Raw genomic sequence first — 17,102 nt, forward strand, 5'->3', positions numbered from 1 at the left:
GTCCTTTTGCTTGCATGACAAAACAGTTTACCATCTGAACCATTTTTTGAGCCTGTCTTTTGGAGATAATGTCTCACTAACTTAGCCAGGCTGGACTTTGAATTTGTAGTCTCCCTGACTCAACCTCCCAAGTACCTGGGATTACAGGACTATACCACTTAACCAGGCTCCATCTTACTACTTAATGAATTCCCTTCCACCCAGTTTCATCATGGCTAGTCTTTTCATCATAATTCCACACACTTGGCTCCATCTTGTATTCATATTGGCCCTCATCTTCCTTCCCTTTCTATGCTCCTCCCAACCCCTCATCCTGTATTTTTAAGCAAATTATAAATATTGTGTGTGTGTGTGTGTGTGTGTGTGTGTGTGAGAGAGAGAGAGAGAGGGAGAGAGGGAGAGAGAGAGAGAGCAAGCACAGTTTGTATACAAGCTAGTAAGTCATGACATTAGACATGACATTTCATAACTCTTACTATATTTTCTTCATTAGAAGCAAGTTACCAGGTAGAGTGCAGTAAAGGGAGGGCCCACCTAAGAGTGTAGATACTGGTATCAGTGACTACTGAGAACCATTTTTAGAAAATTTAACATCATGTATTTTCCTTTTTATTACACAGTTGATGCTAGAGAGGACAAATGTTCATTTAGTACTTGTGTTTCATTTACCCCTCTGTAAGAGCTGTTATTAGTATAACTTTAATTTTTTCACCTTATTTTTAATGATGGTTCTTAAATGCTTTAACCTCCTGTGTACCCCACAACCCACCAGAGGTAGTGGAAAGGAAAGGATAGGGATGTGAGGTGCGAAGTTGACATGTTTAGAAAGGTTCTTTGGAGCAACTCCCGAAATCTGCAGTTCAGTTCACAGGTTAGCAGGCAGTGGCAGCTCAGTCTACTCACAAACACTTCACAGATACGCCAGCAGGCCAGTTCAGTAGAGTCAGGTTAGCAATGGCGGTGACATGACCTAGCAGAGACAGCCAGGCCTCAGTCTCGGCTTGAGTCAGCAGGAGGGACCAACAGGAACACCGGGAGAAGTTCTTAGCTGTGCCTCTCTCAGGGAAGTGAGACAAGAGACCCACAAGCTTGCTGTACCAGCAAGCCAAACTGTGTCTCCGTCACTCCATGGAGTCCTATTTATACCCCTCTAACATCACGTGTCCTCCACATGCCTTGCCTCAGCAAATGGATCCAATCAACCTGAGCCCACTGAAGCCCACAGTAGTACACCACTACAAGTTTTTTGATACGTTTCTCTCTATGGAGTTTTGACAGATGCAGCTCAACTACTCAATGTAAGGCAGACTAATACATGCATGTTGTTAGCAAAGAATCCTTCATCATGTGTCCTTTCACGTGCTTGCTTTAGCAGAACATCCTCTTTCCTGTGTCTTCTTCAGCGAAATGTTCCTTCAGGAGTCTGCCTTAGCCTTTTCACACCTGTGATCACTTTAATGATATGTTTCTTCATGTGTCTGCCCCAGCAAAACACCATCCAGCCAACTTTCCAAAGAACCCTCAAGTTTCCTTTCCGCTTCATATTAGTTTCCTCTCGTCACTTATGGTGTTATGTGAGTAAGTCAGGAATTAAGGGGTAGGATTGGTTGAGAGGTGTCAAGCCCTTTTACCTTGGTCAAGGTGTGGACTGGTTGTTAGGTCCTTAAAATTATCAGCTATATATTTCACACAATGCCAGGGGCTGGGAGGTACAGAATGAACACTGAAAAATATGAAGAAAAATCTAGGGACTGGAGAGATGACTCAGTAGTTAAGAGCACTTGTTACTCTTTCAGAGGACCCAAGTTTTGTTCCCAACCCATATCAGAGGTTCACAGCCTGGCCTTTGTGGGTACTTGGACACACATGGTATATGTTCACACAGAAATACACATGTACACAAAAAGACATTCATAAGCACAGGAAAAAACTTGGGAGGGAGACGAGCCTGCTCCTCTGACTTGGCCAACTTCCCTGTCCTTTTGGATGTTGATTGGTTATACTTCTGGTCTTGCCCAACCACCATTCTTAGTATATCTTTAAAATTCTTTCTACTAGAACCACACCAGTGTTTCTCAAGGTTTCTTTTTCCAAAGACTTCCTGATACACTTAGACAAAGGGAATGACAATTAAAATACATAAGATTTAATTACAATGTCAATGTAAAGAAAACTGTTTTAGGTGATCCATGGCTAGGCAGTCTACTGTTATACAGACCTTAACAGTAGTTTCATGAAGTTTAGATATGATTTCTATGTATAGTTGAAAAACTACATGTGGTAAAGTTTAGTCATCAACATTGCTATATAACTGAATTAAAGTTGGTACCCAGCTCCTCTGACTTTTGACTGTGTGCTCTTTCCACTGTAGTATGTTGCTCTGGCAGGAAACAGGGCGGAGAAAGTATGAAATAGAGACAAAAGGCTGTTCTCTAGACACTATAAAATGAAAGACAGTTGTTGCTTTCTTCACATTAAAATGGGATAAAGCAGAATACCTTTTTAAGTTTATGTCCTGTAGTATATATTCTAGCTCACTCCTAATAGCATCAAAGTTGCATATAGAAGCTGGTTTTTAATCTTGCATTGTAATAAGAGAGATGAGATGTTTGTTGTAAGCAAAAGACTTGTACATTGATTTTTAGGCACTAGGAATTAATTTAAAAAAAAGTCACATTCTAAGTTTAGTGTGATTAAAAACAGTTTGAAACCTTCGAGTGACTAATACCTGTTAAGACTTGGAGTTCATCCTGTGACTGGTAGGATAGTACTTGGATACCCTCTTGGTTTAGACAAAACCAAACAAGCCCCTCCTCAACTCTCCCTTATTTTTTAATCACCTTTACTTTTACACATATAAATGCTTCTACATAGCTGTTGTCTTAGTTAGGGTTTTACTACTGTAAACAGACACCATGACCAAGGTAACTCTTATAAGGGACATTTAATTGGGGCTGGCTTACAGGTTCAGAGGTTCAGTCTATTATCACCAAGGCGAGAGCATGGCAGTGTTCAGGCAGGCATGGCATTGTGCTGGAGGAGCTTAGAGTTCCACCTCTTTTTCGGAAAGCAGCTAGAAGACTGGCTTCCAGACAGCTAGAACTGGGGTCTTAAAGTCCACACCCACAGTGACACATCTTCTCCAACAAGGCCACACCTTCTTCAACAAAGACACCTCCTAATAGTGCCACTCCATGGGCCCAACATATACAAAGTACAACAGCTGTCTATATTCACTGCCTTTCCACTCATTCCATCTGGCTTCTGTCCCTTATGTTTCACAGTAACATTCTTACTGAGGTCACCAGTATCTCTACCAAACTGAATATCACAACAGTGTTGTCTGTAGTTTTCTTGGCTAGTGAACTGTTACCATTCATTCCTTCTAGGACTCTTGTTGTGACTCCAGTGATGTAATACTCACTGCCCTGATCTTCCTCCTACGTCTCTGGTGTTTTTACAGGCTCATCCCCCTTTCTGTGGCTGTTAAATGTGTTGTTTCTATGCCCTTCTCGCTTCACATAGTAGACATTCTCCCTGAGTAATCTCTATCCACCCCCATTGGTTTTATGGATATGAGTCATGCCTTTATGTCTCCAACCCACACCACTCCTCTGGGATATAGACCCATCTGTTATATACCAGGTACTGTTCTAGGCACTAGGGATATAGTGATGAACTAGATAGAAAAGTTATGGTTATTTATAGAGAGGAGAGATGAATAATAAAATAGTAGGTAGGGATAAGTGCTAAGATGAGCACAAAGCGTGGTGATATATTAGAGGGTGAGTTTTTTTTATGTTGGTTGATCCAAACTTTACTGAGGTAGTAAAATTTATGCTGAACTTTGAATGACTAAAAGGAGCCAGCTATACAAAGGGAGGAGGGAACAGGTAGTGCTAAGCTCTAGGTAGAAATGAATACAGCATATACATGAGATGGGAAGTGAAGAGGGAAGGGTAAGACCTCACATCAGGAAGCTAGGTCAGGGCTAGAGCGTGTACAGCCCTTTAGGCTGTGGCTGAAGACTGTAGATTAAATGAAATGGAAAGAGACTGGAGTTTTTTGTTTGCTTGATAGTTTAGAGTTTTGATCCAAAATTAAAATTTTGGAATTGTAATGTTTCGAGAGTGGTTTATATGGGTACTGCTGAAAGCAAAGAAGTTTAATGGCTTTTACAGCAGCAAGTGAGAGTACAGCAAGGAATGTGGAGAACGGGGCACAGAGCCAAGAACCCTGGGAAGGAAAATTGACATGGCCTGCTGATTGACATTTTCTTAAGGCAAAGAAAAGTCCAGAGTGAGTCTAGGTGCTTGATCTGCACAGCTTGATGAGTGGTTGTGCTGTCACTGAGGTTGGTGGGCATTGCATGGCATGTGTTTACAGTGAGAAGAGTGGAAGGCAGGATTCATGTAGAATGTGTTTGTGGAGGCTAGCAGTCAATTAGACATTTAGGTAGAGATCAAAGGAAAGTTTCTTGTTTTGTTTTTTCTAAATAGGAAATGGTAGAATCTTATTTCCCAAATATGTTCTCTGGATCAATGTGGCAACCCTATAGAAACCTAAAATCTCATTGGTTTTATTTTATTTTTTTATTATCTCATCTATTTATGTGGCATGTATATCTGTGCACCATGTACTCTTAGAAGTTAAAAGAAGCAGGGCAGTGGTGGCACACACCTGTAATCCCAGCACTCAGGGAGGCAGAGACAGGCGGATTTCTGAGTTCAAGGCCAGTTTGGTCTACAGAGTGAGTTCTAGGACAGCAAGGGCTACACAGAGAAACTCTGTCTCCAAAAAACCAAAAAAAAAAAAAAAAAAAAATTAAAAGAGGGATTTGGCTCTCCTGGTACTGGAGTTATGACAGTTGTGGGCTTGCATGTGCATTGCTGGGGCCCAAACTCAGGTCCTCTGCAAGAGCAAGTATTATTTCCTGTCCCTAGAATCTCATTTTAGTAAGTCTCTCTAGTTATCTTGTATCACATTATTTTTCTGTTCTAAGAGCATGACTTCTCAAGAAAGTTAAGACCAGCTTATTGTTTTCTAATCTGCCAGAGACTATGGTTCCATGCATGCTGTGTGTGCTCACTCCACACGCTCGTTAGTACCTTTGCTGGCTCCATCCTGTTTGAGATGAATCCACTAATCATGGATTTGGATGTTGCAGTAATTGACAAGTTGTTACACTAGTATCTAAGTGTTAACTCTCTCTTCTTTGGTTCTACTTGAAGGGACAGTGTTGGATTGTGCAGTTTATTCCAAGTAGGCACCTTCTAATGAATGTTGTATGTTGGTGGATGCAAAGAGAAAAAGTAAAGATGTGAGAAGAGAGTGAGGGTAATGTATATACAAAGAACAGCAGGGTCTGTTCTAAGGAAAGCAAAATCCTGGCATGGTATTAGATTTGGAGATAGGAAAATAAGGGTCTGGATATTGCTTCTTGGTGACATGTTATCAGCTCATGGCTTTAGAGGTTAATTGTAAAGGGAAGAAAGGGCATGAAAGGGAACTTAGGAAAAAGCATTGGCACGATTGCTGGCAGTGTAGAGGTGTGTGTTTGAAGTCTGTGGTAATGTATTTAAAAGGACACTGGCCCTTGGTTCCAGTGGTTATTTTCTTTGGCATCTAGCTGCTTTTGTGTAGGCTTAGACAGACTTGATGTTTTTAATGTACAGAAGAAGGAGTAGACAGTAGATTAAAAGTTCTTACTAGGTACTAGTTATGAGGACATGAAGATGGGTGTGTAAACTTACTTAACCTCTGTCTCTTTTATTTATTTATTTGTTTGTTTGTTTGGTTGGTTTGGTTTTGGTTTTGGTTTTTTCGAGACAAGGTTTCTCTGTGTAGCCCTGGCTGTCCTGGAACTTACTTTGTAGACCAGGCTGGCCTCAAACTCAGAAATCCGCCTGCCTCTGCCTCCCAAGTGCTGGGATTAAAGGTGTGCGCCACCTCCGCCCGGCTCTGTCTCTTTTATAAGAGTGATAATAGTGTCTGTCACATAGAGTTATTGTAAGGTTTAAATTGATTGATACAAAGTTCTTAGAACAAATAGTTACCAGGGCCTGAAGAGATGGCTTAGTAGTCAGCTATTCCAGAGCACCAGGGTTCAATGTCCAGGACCCACATGGAAGTTCATAAGCCATTTGTAACTCTAGGTCCAAGAGATTTACCATCCTCTCTGGTCTCTGGCACCAGGTATGCATGGGGTCCACAGGTATACATGCAGGCAAAACATTAAGTGTTAAAAAAAAAAAGAAAGAAAGAAATGGTTAGGTGTAGTATATGATAAATCTCACCATGCACCTCTTACTAGCTTTTACATAACTTCTCCAGGACTTAAAAAATTAGTTTCCAGCTAATCTCTCTTAGAAACATTCTTCCTCCCATCTGTTTTTCATACTGAAGTCAAAGTGATCTTTACAGAGCACAAATGTCTTATCTTTAATACTTAAGGGACTTACTGTAATTCTTCAGATAAAGATTTAAACCGCTGTCTGGTGGAAACAGGGGGATCTTTGAGTTCCAAGACAGCAAGGACTACACAGAGAAACATTTGTCTTGGAAAAACCAGGAAAGAAAAAAAATTAAACAAAATCCGATAATTTATTCTCCAAGGTGTGCATGTGTACATGGTGTGGCTCTCTACATACTTCTGCAGTGTCCTCTTTGCTTTTTTTTTTTTTTTTTTTTTTTTCCTTTTTTTTAGTGGGGAGAGGGTTGTTTAGGGTCTCACTCTTGTAGCCAGACTGGTCTAGAACTCATTGTGTAGTCTAGGCTAGCTTTGAACTCATAACATTTCTCTTGACTTAGTCTTAAAACTGCTGGGGTTATAGGCTTGAGCCACCATGCTCCTTCCTTTTTGTTCTTTACTGTTCCTCTTCTACTAGAACAGTCTCCACCCATTAGGCACTTAGAGTGAGGAAATTTCTATCCAGTCACAGTACATATGATTTATGTATTTTATGGGTTTTTTTCCCTGTGTCGGTCTGTTCTCACTATTGTGAAGACAAGGACTGTTTCTATTCACTTTCCATCCTCAGTGCTGATCTAAGAGATCCATATACTATAGGGAGTGTATGGATGAATAAACAAATGAATTCAGTAACTGCTCATCAGTTACTCAGATTTCTGATGTTTGGACTGTGGAGCAGGATTGGCTTTTCTGTGGGCAAAGTTTGAGATAATGCCCCAGAAGAGCAGCACAATTTGGAGCAGAATAACCTGGGTGAGTCTACTTTACCATTTCCCAGCTGTGAGACTTTGAGCCCTTTCTTTGTTAAAAGAGAGATATGGTATTTATCTGATTATAATTACCATGGAGATTGATGGTAATTAATTAAAAGTAGTTGTGATTTCTCCTTCTCTTTAGGATAGTTTGATTTGCTGTTTAACTACTTTGTTTAAATCCTTAGGGTGTCTTGATAATCAGACTCATAGAGGTTAAGGGATTCAGCTTGTTCTTCAGATTCAGCCAGCTAACCCTTTTTTATACCATATTCTATTTTGTGTAGATGTGAATGTGTGTGTGCACAATGACCATGTGGAAGTCAGAGGACAACCTGTAGCAATTGGTTCTCTACATCATGTGTGTCTCAAGGATAGAGCTCGGGTCATAAGGTTTGACTCTGACTGGCCCAAAATGCTAGTAGCTGTTTGGAGATGTCAGGAAATGAACTGAGATCTCAACACAGGGAACAGATTTCATTTTCTTTGTTTTAAGAAAGATTCTTATTTTAACTATGTATATATGTGTACATCTGTGTATGAATATGTGTATGTGAGTACAGGGGCCCTTGGCCAGGGGTGTCAGATACCCTGGAGCTAGAATTATAGGATGTTGTGATCTACCTGATGTAGGTGCTGAGGGCTGAACTTGGATCCTCTCTAAGGGCAATATGTACTCCTAACTGCAGGGTCATCTCTTCAGCTCCAGTTTTCTTGATAAATTGTCTTTTTTATTTTATTTTATTTTATTTTTTGGTTGTTGTTGTGGTGGTGGTAGTGGTGGTGATGGTGGTGATGATGATTTGATGGGGTTTCACTGTGTGTAGCCCAAGGTGGTCTCAAATTTACCATCCTCCTGTTTTAGTCATCCAAGTACTGGGATTATGTATCTCTAGCTTCAGTCAACTAAAAAATTCATTAAAAATTTTTGGTACATTTACCTTTAAAAAATGTGTATGAGTGTTTTTTGCTTATATTCATGTATGTGTACCATATGCATGCTTACAGGTCAGAAGAGAGTGTTAGATCATTTCTTCATACTGTTTAGTGGAACCTTTTGTTGGATGAGTAAACTGAGGTGTAGTTTCTTTCCTAAGCCCCATGATATATTAGTGGCAGAGCATGGATTGCCATTTGTGTTTCTGCCTCTGAAGATGCGTCTTACTCTGAGTTTCCTCTTCAGTCAGAGACCACTTGGTATAGATTCTCTTCTTTTCCTTTGTGAGGTGGTAGAGTGAGCTGGGTTGGAGATAAAGGCAGAATTACCAAAATGACATGCCTGCAATCGAGGTTTTGTACTTCCATGTCTAAAATGTCCTGAGCTACAGCATTCAGTGACTCCGCATATGAAGGTAGTGAGGACACTTGGGGCAGCTGCTTCACCATCTCTTACACCACATTTGCATAAGCACACACACTCACGCACATGTACATATATGTCACACACACAAATCTTAAAAATTAAATAAATCTTTTTTGTTTGTTTGTTTTTTGTTTTTTAGAGACAGGGTTTCTCTGTGTAGCCCTCGCTGTCCTGGAACTCTCTGTAGACCAGGCTGGCCTCTAACTTAGAAATCTGCCTGCCTCTGTCTCTCAAGTGCTGGGATTAAAGGCATGCACCACCACTGCCCCAAAATTAAATAAATCTAAACCTCAGGTTGGCTGTTTCACCAACCTCAGTGACTCTGAGCAAGTGTCCCATCTTGTCCTGTAACAGACAGGCTTTTGGAGAAGATACTGCAGATAAAAGTATCAGCAGTGACAGGACATCAAAGACTGACTTGCTTCCCAGTATTCCTGGAGCTACTTTGGACATTGTTTCAATTTTCTTCCTGACCTTTTATTTTCTACCTTCACAAGTTCAAGACAGGGTTTCTCTCTTTGTCCTGGAATTCTCTCTGTAGACCAGGCTGGCCTCAAACTCACAGCAGATCTACCTGACTCTGCTTCTTCTTCTTCTTTTTTTTTTTTTTTAATATTTTTATTTTCTATATTCTTTGTTTACATTACAAATGATTTCCCCTTTCCCGGATCCCCCCTCCCCATATGTCCCATAAACCTTCTTCTCTCCATCCCTTCTCCAATCACCTCCCTCCTTTTTCTCTTGTCCTTATATTCCCTTCCAATGCTAGATCGATCCTTTCCAGGATCAGGACCCTCTCCATACTTCTTCATGGGAGTCATTTGTTATACAATTTGTGCCTTGGGTATTCAGGGCTTCTGGGCTAATTAATATCCACTTATCAGAGATTGCATTCCATGTGTATTCTTTTGTGATTGGGTTACCTCACTTAGGATGATATTTTCCAGATCAAACCATTTGCCTAAAAGTTTTGTGAATTCATTATTTCTAATTGCTGAGTAGTATTCCATTGTGTAAATATACCACATTTTCTGAATCCATTCCTCCTTTGAGGGGCATCTGGGTTCTTTCCAGCTTCTGGCTATTATAAATAAGGCTGCTATGAACATAATGGAGCATGTGTCTTTATTGCATGCCGGGGAATCCTTTGGGTATATGCCCAGGAGAGGTATAGCAGGGTCCTCTGGAAGTCTCATGTCCAGTTTTCTGAGGAACCTCCAGACTGATTTCCACAGTGGTTGTACCATCTTACAGCCCCACCAGCAGTGGAGGAGTGTTCCTCTTTCTCCACATCCTCGCCAACACCTGCTGTCTCCTGAGTTTTTGACCTTAGCCATTCTGACTGGTGTAAGGTGAAATCTCAGGGTTGTTTTGATCTGCATTTCCCTAATGACTAATGATGTTGAGCACTTCTTCTGACTCTGCTTCTTAAGCCACTATCGCCTAGAGATTTAATTTTTTAAAATGTTTTTTTCCTGTGTATGATAAATATGTGTGTGTGGGTATATGTGTTTATGCAAAAGTGCATGTGTACATGCTCATGCTTCTATGTGTATAGGCCCAGAGGTCAAGTGTCCTTCCTCTTTTGCTCTATATCTTGTTTTTGAGATAGTGTCTTACTGAACCTGGGACTCTGATTGAGAGACTGGCTGACCAGCAACCATCTAGAATGGGGTAACAGATAGTAACAGATGTGCATCACCATATCAGGTTTCTGCACATGAGTGCTGAATAGCTCTAAGATACCTAAGAAAACTGTGAACTTAGATCCTATTGTCTGTGTAACAACCACTTTACTCACTGAGCCACCTCCCCGGTATTCAATTCTGTTTTAAAGTCTTGTCTAGTGAATTAAAACAAAACAAAATACAATTATATTTCTGTTCTGAACTCCTTACCTTTTAAAGAACTTCCGATTTCTCATTCAAGATTTGCCATTTTTTATTTAGTTTTGAGTGTTTCTTTTAGGTGTAATACTTATATTTTCTATCTTTGGTCAACTTGAGTCCTGTAAAAGTAACTTTTAATCACCAGATATAATTGTCATCTTGGCAGCTTACTGCTGCATAAATTTACCCTTTCCAGATCTTTCTGATCTTTGGTTGGCTGGTTCAACTCAACTGTTCTGTCTCAAACTCCTCTCCAAGCTGACTGATTCAAATTGGCTTCTCTTGGCTTCTGACTGAATTGCTCTGTGTGGTTTCAAACTAACTTTGGCAGTATGTTCTAATCTTCTGTCTCCACCTCATTCTCTGGCTCATGTGTCCTCGGCTGTGACTAGCTTATTCTTTCTACAACTTGTCTCTGTAAAACTGTCCTGGTAAAAACTGCCTCTGAACTCCACAAACTGAACTGCCACCAGCTGAACTACCATGAACTCAACTTCACTGCGATGCCTTTAACTGACTGACTCATTCTGTAAAATCTTTCTCTACCCCTCAATAAAACATCATTTTCAAGCATGGCTGCTTCCTTCTACAAACTAACCTTTCCTACATTGTTTGGAATTAAAGGTGTCTACTAAGGGCATGTCTGTATTCCAGCCAGCAGGGTTAAAGGTGTGTCATTTCAGCTGGATCTCACAGACCTAGAAAGTGTTTGGATGTGATCCCTTTTCAGAGCAACCATGCTGCTAGATTAAAATTCCTCTACAAAGTCCATCTTAGTGTTGCCTTCTGCTTATTGCTTATAGGTTTCATTTTTCTAATTCTTTACATAATTTAGGGTTATAAATTGGAACATTTGGATGCAGGAGTACTTTCAGGTATTTTGGGGGTGTGTTGTGGTTTTGAGACAAGGTGTCTCTGTGTAGCCCTGGCTGACCTGGAACTCATTTTGTAGATCAGGCTTGTATTGAACTCACAGAGATCCCCTTGCTTCTGTATCCTGAATGCTGGAGTAAAAGGTGTGTGCTACCATGTCTGGCTTTTAGTTGGTGTTTTTATTTTAGTACACGATTAAGCAGATTCACATTACAAGCTTTGCCACACTAGCGGTGGCAAGTATTCTTTCCTACTTCTTTTGCCTTTAATGAGGGTTTTGGATTCTGCCTTTTGTATTGCATAGTTCAGGGTTGTTGGCCAGTTTAAAATCAAGTTTGTACCCACAGCTGGGTTTCTCTTCTTCCTGGCTCTTGATTTTTTCCTATTTCCCATTATCTTTGGCTGGTCCAGTTTCTTCTGGTTCCTCCAGAAGCCTAATACTTGCTTTTTTTAAAATTAGGATTACAGCTAGATGCTGTCAGCCAGAACCCACCCCAGTCCCTTTTTGAGCTTTCCTAAATCTGCCAGTTTCTGTTCATTTCAGATGGTTGTTTTTGTTTTTATCGTGTTTATAGCTGTAATCTTCGAGAGGGTCTTGTGGAAACAGAATTCTCTAATAGTATTTTTATTCATTACAGAAGAATTAAGGAAACAAAAAGGAGACAACAATGTTAATGTTAATATGCTTTGTAATTTTGGACAAGTCTTTCCTCTCTGGAACTTTCTTGCTCCTTAGGGAAATGAGGCAGTTGTTGAAGTGTCCATACTGTGTAAGGACTCTTTCTTTCTTCTCTGCTTTGAAGACAGCCTTGCACTTACTATATATAGCACTGGTATATAACACTGGTAGGGCCAACATAAAGCTCTCTGAAGGAGCTGTAGCCTGGAGTTTGGTATTCCTACTGTCAGTCATCTTGGACTAATGAGGGACTCAGTATGTAAAGACCTATTCCGTCAAGCCTGACAACCTGAGTTCAACTCCTGGTGGGATGCACTTGGTAGAAGTGTAGGATAGAGTATAGAGCCTTTTTATTTTGTTTTTCTTTTTAAAATATTTATTTCTTTTATACATATGAGTATACTGTAGCTGTCTTCAGACACAGCAGAAGAGAGCATTGGAATCCGTTACAGATGGTTGTGAGCCATCGTGTGATTGTTGGGGATTGAACTCAGGACCTTTGGAAGAACAATCAGTGTTCTTTACTGCTGAGCCATCTTTTCAGCCCTGGGTGTGAATCCTTTTAAAAAGAAATTCTTTAGGCTGGAGAAGTGGGTGAAGGGTGAAAAACAAAGGAGGACTTTTGTTCAGGCCCTAGCACCTACGCAGTGACTCTCAGCCACCTGTAACTCCAGTCCCAGGACTGGGCAGCTCTGATGTCCTCTTTTGGCCTTTGTGGGACCAAATTATTCTGAGAATTGCACCCTGGGCTTAATGCATGCATGCTACTGGCTTATAGCTTCAGATACTTCTTTTCCAATCTTTTAAGCCATTAAAGAAATAAACAACAAAACTATTATCTCCTTCTCTAATTCTGTCCTAGCTCTCTAAGAGAATAGAGGCAGTTGGTTCTGTGGCATGCATAAACTTTAAGGTTGTGAAGTTCAGACTAAAGGGACCAACAGTCTTAGAAGGGAGGCTAGAAGGTGGTCTGCAGGGATTGGTAAGTCATGGTTCAAGGGAGAAGATGTTTGAATGTGAGACTATGTCCGAAAGCTTTTGGTTAGCACTCACTAGACCCCATCTTCATTCTTTAAGACAGGATAGACAGGAAGATTTGACCCAAGTCGGCTACCCATCCCCGCCCCATAACTTTTTAATTTCAGCAGTAAGTTTCAGATTGATTAGCTTTTCACCTTTCTTTTAGGGAGCAATTTCTTTCAAATAAAACTAGAGAGAGGTAGAAACTCTTTTAGCTCTAGTTGGTATTATGTGGTTAAGGCCCCTTTTGAGGACTGAGTCCAAAAGGTGATAAAATGGTAGTGTTGTGAAATGGCTTTTTTCAGATAAACTTGAGTTTAAGTCTTGTCTGGGTTTACTGAGTAAGCTATAGGATTTTAGACAAAGTCACTTGACTTCTTAAGATTTAGATTATCTATAAGCAACATTATCATATTGATGTTTTATATAGAATATACTACCAGGATGTAATAGGTTTTCTACTCATCTTCCCAAACATCTTAGTATAATTTCAGCTTTACCCTATGTCATTGCGTGACTCACCTTTTCCAACACCCAGTTTCCTCTCTCTCTTGAGCATTAGCTGATATCTGAGGTGCTTCCTAGATGCAAGATGTCATAAATCTTTAGAATATTGGGAAATAATAGATTTTTAACTTGAGTTAAGACAATTTGGCCTGGAATCATTAAATCTGATAAGAGGGGAAGTAGCACGGAGCCTCGTTCCCCTTCAGAGATATACGTAGCTTTTTTAACAGTCAGTATAAGTATAGCTCTTCTTGCTTTTCCTGATGCTGAACTATATGTGAACGTCTTTGAGTCACCTGAGCCTTGTACTTAGTGTACCTTCTTGCTGTACTTATTTCTTCTTTTATATTCTGTCTAGGTCAACAAGCAGCTACCAGTGAAAGACAGTGACTGTTTACAAGACAGAAGACAGTGGGGAGGGCAACCATAAGTCCCCACAGAAAGCTCCCATTACCTAAATGGTAAGTATACTGCACAGTGATGTCTGTCAGACCAATAGAATTGGGTGTTTTCTGAAGCCTTGACAATTTTCTACCCCAGGGAAGAAAGTCAGTATTGGTTGATACCTTGTTTTGTGTGAACCATATATGAGGCTAAGCTAAGCTAAATGCTTTACATGTTTTCTCTTTTGTGTCCATCAACCTGATAGGGTTATAGTCTACTCATGAAGGGCTAACCTGCCACTTACTGAGTATTTACTGTGTATCAAACCTGTTTGTCATACGTTTTCTTTCTTAATACCTATTCCAACTCCATGAGGTTAGTGCTTTTATCATTGCCAGAAAGTGAGGTGAGAGGTTAAATAACTTCTCAAGTTTACACAGGCAGCAAACGGCAGAATTAAGTTTTTAAACTAGGTCCTTTTCATCGTATCACATTTGTCTTTTGAGAAAGTTACTGTCTGGGTTGAGATGGTGGCTCGCTTACCTCTAAGAAGCACACTAAATAAACAGATTAATTGAACTAACAACCATTCCTTTGCTCTCTCTGGGTTTTGTGAGCCAGTCTTTATTGGCACACATGAAGGCTATGGAGAATGCCAGTGAACTAGGACTGAGAGGGCGAGAACATGAGCAGGGAGCAGCTAAGGGACCTTGTGGCCCTCGTCACTTCGGGCATACTGTGGATAGAGAAAGTACTGGGGCGTTAGTTTGGAAAATGGGCAGTGATCATTGAAATGCCTGAATACAGAGAGTAATCTTGGTAACACTTCTCAAGTCAATCCACACATGAAAAGAACGTCATAAGGACAAGGAGGGACTTGTCATGAGGTAGTGGATGACATATAAACATGTTCTTTACCCTGTGGATCTCAGAGTCTGGTGTAAGTCGGACAGTATTAAGTTTTCATATAATGTGATTAACATTTGAGGCTGACAAATAGTGAATTCCTGTAGAGCTGTTGAAAGATGGAATGAGTTTTCTGGTGAGAAATTGTCTGTCCTTCTTGGCATTGGAAGTGCTTAGACAAGAATTGGATGATGAGTTACGAGACACCTTATATACTGAAATCTTATTACTTTGAAAAGTGTGAAGCAGACATGTCAGACATATAAGAGAATAAACATATCCATGTTGCACCTACTATTTATAAAATCAGGCAAGGAGCCTTGTAGCTCAGTTGATAGAATGCTTGTTTAGCATGCCCAGGTTCAGCCTACAGCCTTAGGACCAACTAAGTCTGTATATTTATATCAAGTACAGTTATATATCAAACTGCAAAGAAGTTTGCTGACCCCTGCTTTAAATGACTGTTGGGAACAGGAAATGAATCATGTCAACTATGTTGGGAGAAGGGGCAGGGCAGGATTTATCATGTTCTATTTCAGATCTTCCTGATCTGTAAGGGCAGGAAGAAGAGCTAGTTTATAAAGTGCTAACTATGGTCACTTAGAAGTAGGTTTAAGGGGCTGAGGATGTAGCTCAGTTGGTGAAGTGCTTGTTTACCATGCCTAGGTTCAGGCCCTCAGGACCACATAAGCCAGGTACTATGATATGATATATAGTTTTAGCATTTGAGAAGTAGAGGCAGTGGGGCTAAGAAATTCTAGGACATCCTTAGTTACAAACTGAGTTCAAGGCAACATGAAATAAACCATGCCCTGTTCTTGGTTTTGTTTTTTAAAGAGGTTTAAGAAGTTTGACAAAAATGAGCTGCCAAATGGAAATGCAATTGATATCTTTCTAATATTAATTGGAACTGAGGTAGATATTGATGTGAGAGACATTGGCTTTAAAAGATGGGACTGATGGGTGGTACATGCCTGTGACCCAGGCACATGGAACACTGAGACAGGAGCATTGTGAATTTGAGGCTAGTGTGGGCTACACGGTGAGTTCCAGGAGCACTTGGACTCTAGGGTGAAAGTGTGAAAATGAGACAGACAAGCGGGACTATCCTTCCTTCTCTTTACTTCTCTGTGATGAAGGTTTAGCATGAACAGGTTCCCTCCAGGGCCACCCTCAGGCACAGTTAACTGCTATTTCTGACCTCCAAGGATGCGTGTGTATGGATGGTGGTCAAGTGCGCTAAAGAAGAAAAGTAATGTATGAGGATGGAAGTGGTGGATGCCTGCAATGTTATTTGAGAAGGTCAGGAAAAAGCTACTGCTACTCTGCTTCCTCTCTCCCCTCTTTCCTTCCTTTGGTTCATCTCTGTGAGCTCGCTATGAGTTCTTGATCTTCTTGCCCCAGTTTCCCAAGTTTGCTTGGATCACAGGAGCGTGACATTATGCCCAGTAGGGAAGGCTTTATTTTTTAAAAACCATTGTTTTACTTTGGGCTATGTCTGTCGTATTTTTTTTAAAAGACAAAGGGGAAGCTCTTAATTTTTTCATTCTTGCACATCACAGAAGCCTGGGTACATTATAGATGTTCCATAAATATTTAGTGAATAGTGAATCTTCTGCAGAGAGCAGGGAAACATTAGGAAGAAAGGAATTTTTTCTCTTTGTAGATAGCCCAGGAACCAGCACCCCACTGCTTTCTCTCATACAAACAAACAAACAAACAAACAAACAAACAAAAAACCAGAAAAATAAATGTGTAAAACGATTCTAAGGAATGAAGGAAGATCCAGAAATACTTTTTGTTCTTACTGGCCTAGTAGTGATATTTGGGCAGCCAGTAAGGAGTGATTTTGGCAGTTTGGCCCAGTTTCCATAGCACAGACCTGCAGGCTAGAAGGGGACAATATGATGGTTAAGCCACTGAGCAAGTGGTTCAGGGCTTGGGTGTCATCTTTTAGGACATGTGTCCAGGATCTGATAACCTGTTCTGTTTGGATCCACTCTTGCTAGTCATTTCCTCCATTGTAATCCATGAACAGTTCCTTAGTATTATTTAGTGTTGTCTGTTAATGGCCAATGCCTGGCCAGATGTGAGTCATTAGGAAGTTTATTCAGCCACTCACAGTCGCTAAGTTTAAAGCATTTGTTGTGTGCTAGGCTCCCTGCTGGGTACTGAGAACTCAGAATATAAATAAGAAAGCAAGTAGGTAGGATAGACTGAGCAAATAAAACTCAGTGTTGTGAGCATTTGTCTAGCA

At 40.5% G+C, this 17,102-nt stretch overlaps 1 protein-coding gene across 3 annotated transcripts in view; it reads left to right on the plus strand.

Annotated features, from left to right (window-relative positions):
• Luzp1 (leucine zipper protein 1) overlaps positions 1–17,102 on the plus strand; it is a 90,921-nt gene that overhangs the window by 52,705 nt on the left and 21,114 nt on the right. For all 3 annotated transcript variants that reach the window (XM_052177787.1, XM_052177786.1, XM_052177785.1), the window contains one exon: positions 13,914–14,016. The gene's annotated coding sequence lies outside the window, so the exon portion shown is untranslated. The remainder of the gene's footprint in view (positions 1–13,913; positions 14,017–17,102) is intronic.

This window comes from Apodemus sylvaticus, chromosome 3, assembly GCF_947179515.1.
Source record: "Apodemus sylvaticus chromosome 3, mApoSyl1.1, whole genome shotgun sequence".
NCBI classification, from domain to species: Eukaryota; Metazoa; Chordata; class Mammalia; order Rodentia; family Muridae; genus Apodemus; species Apodemus sylvaticus.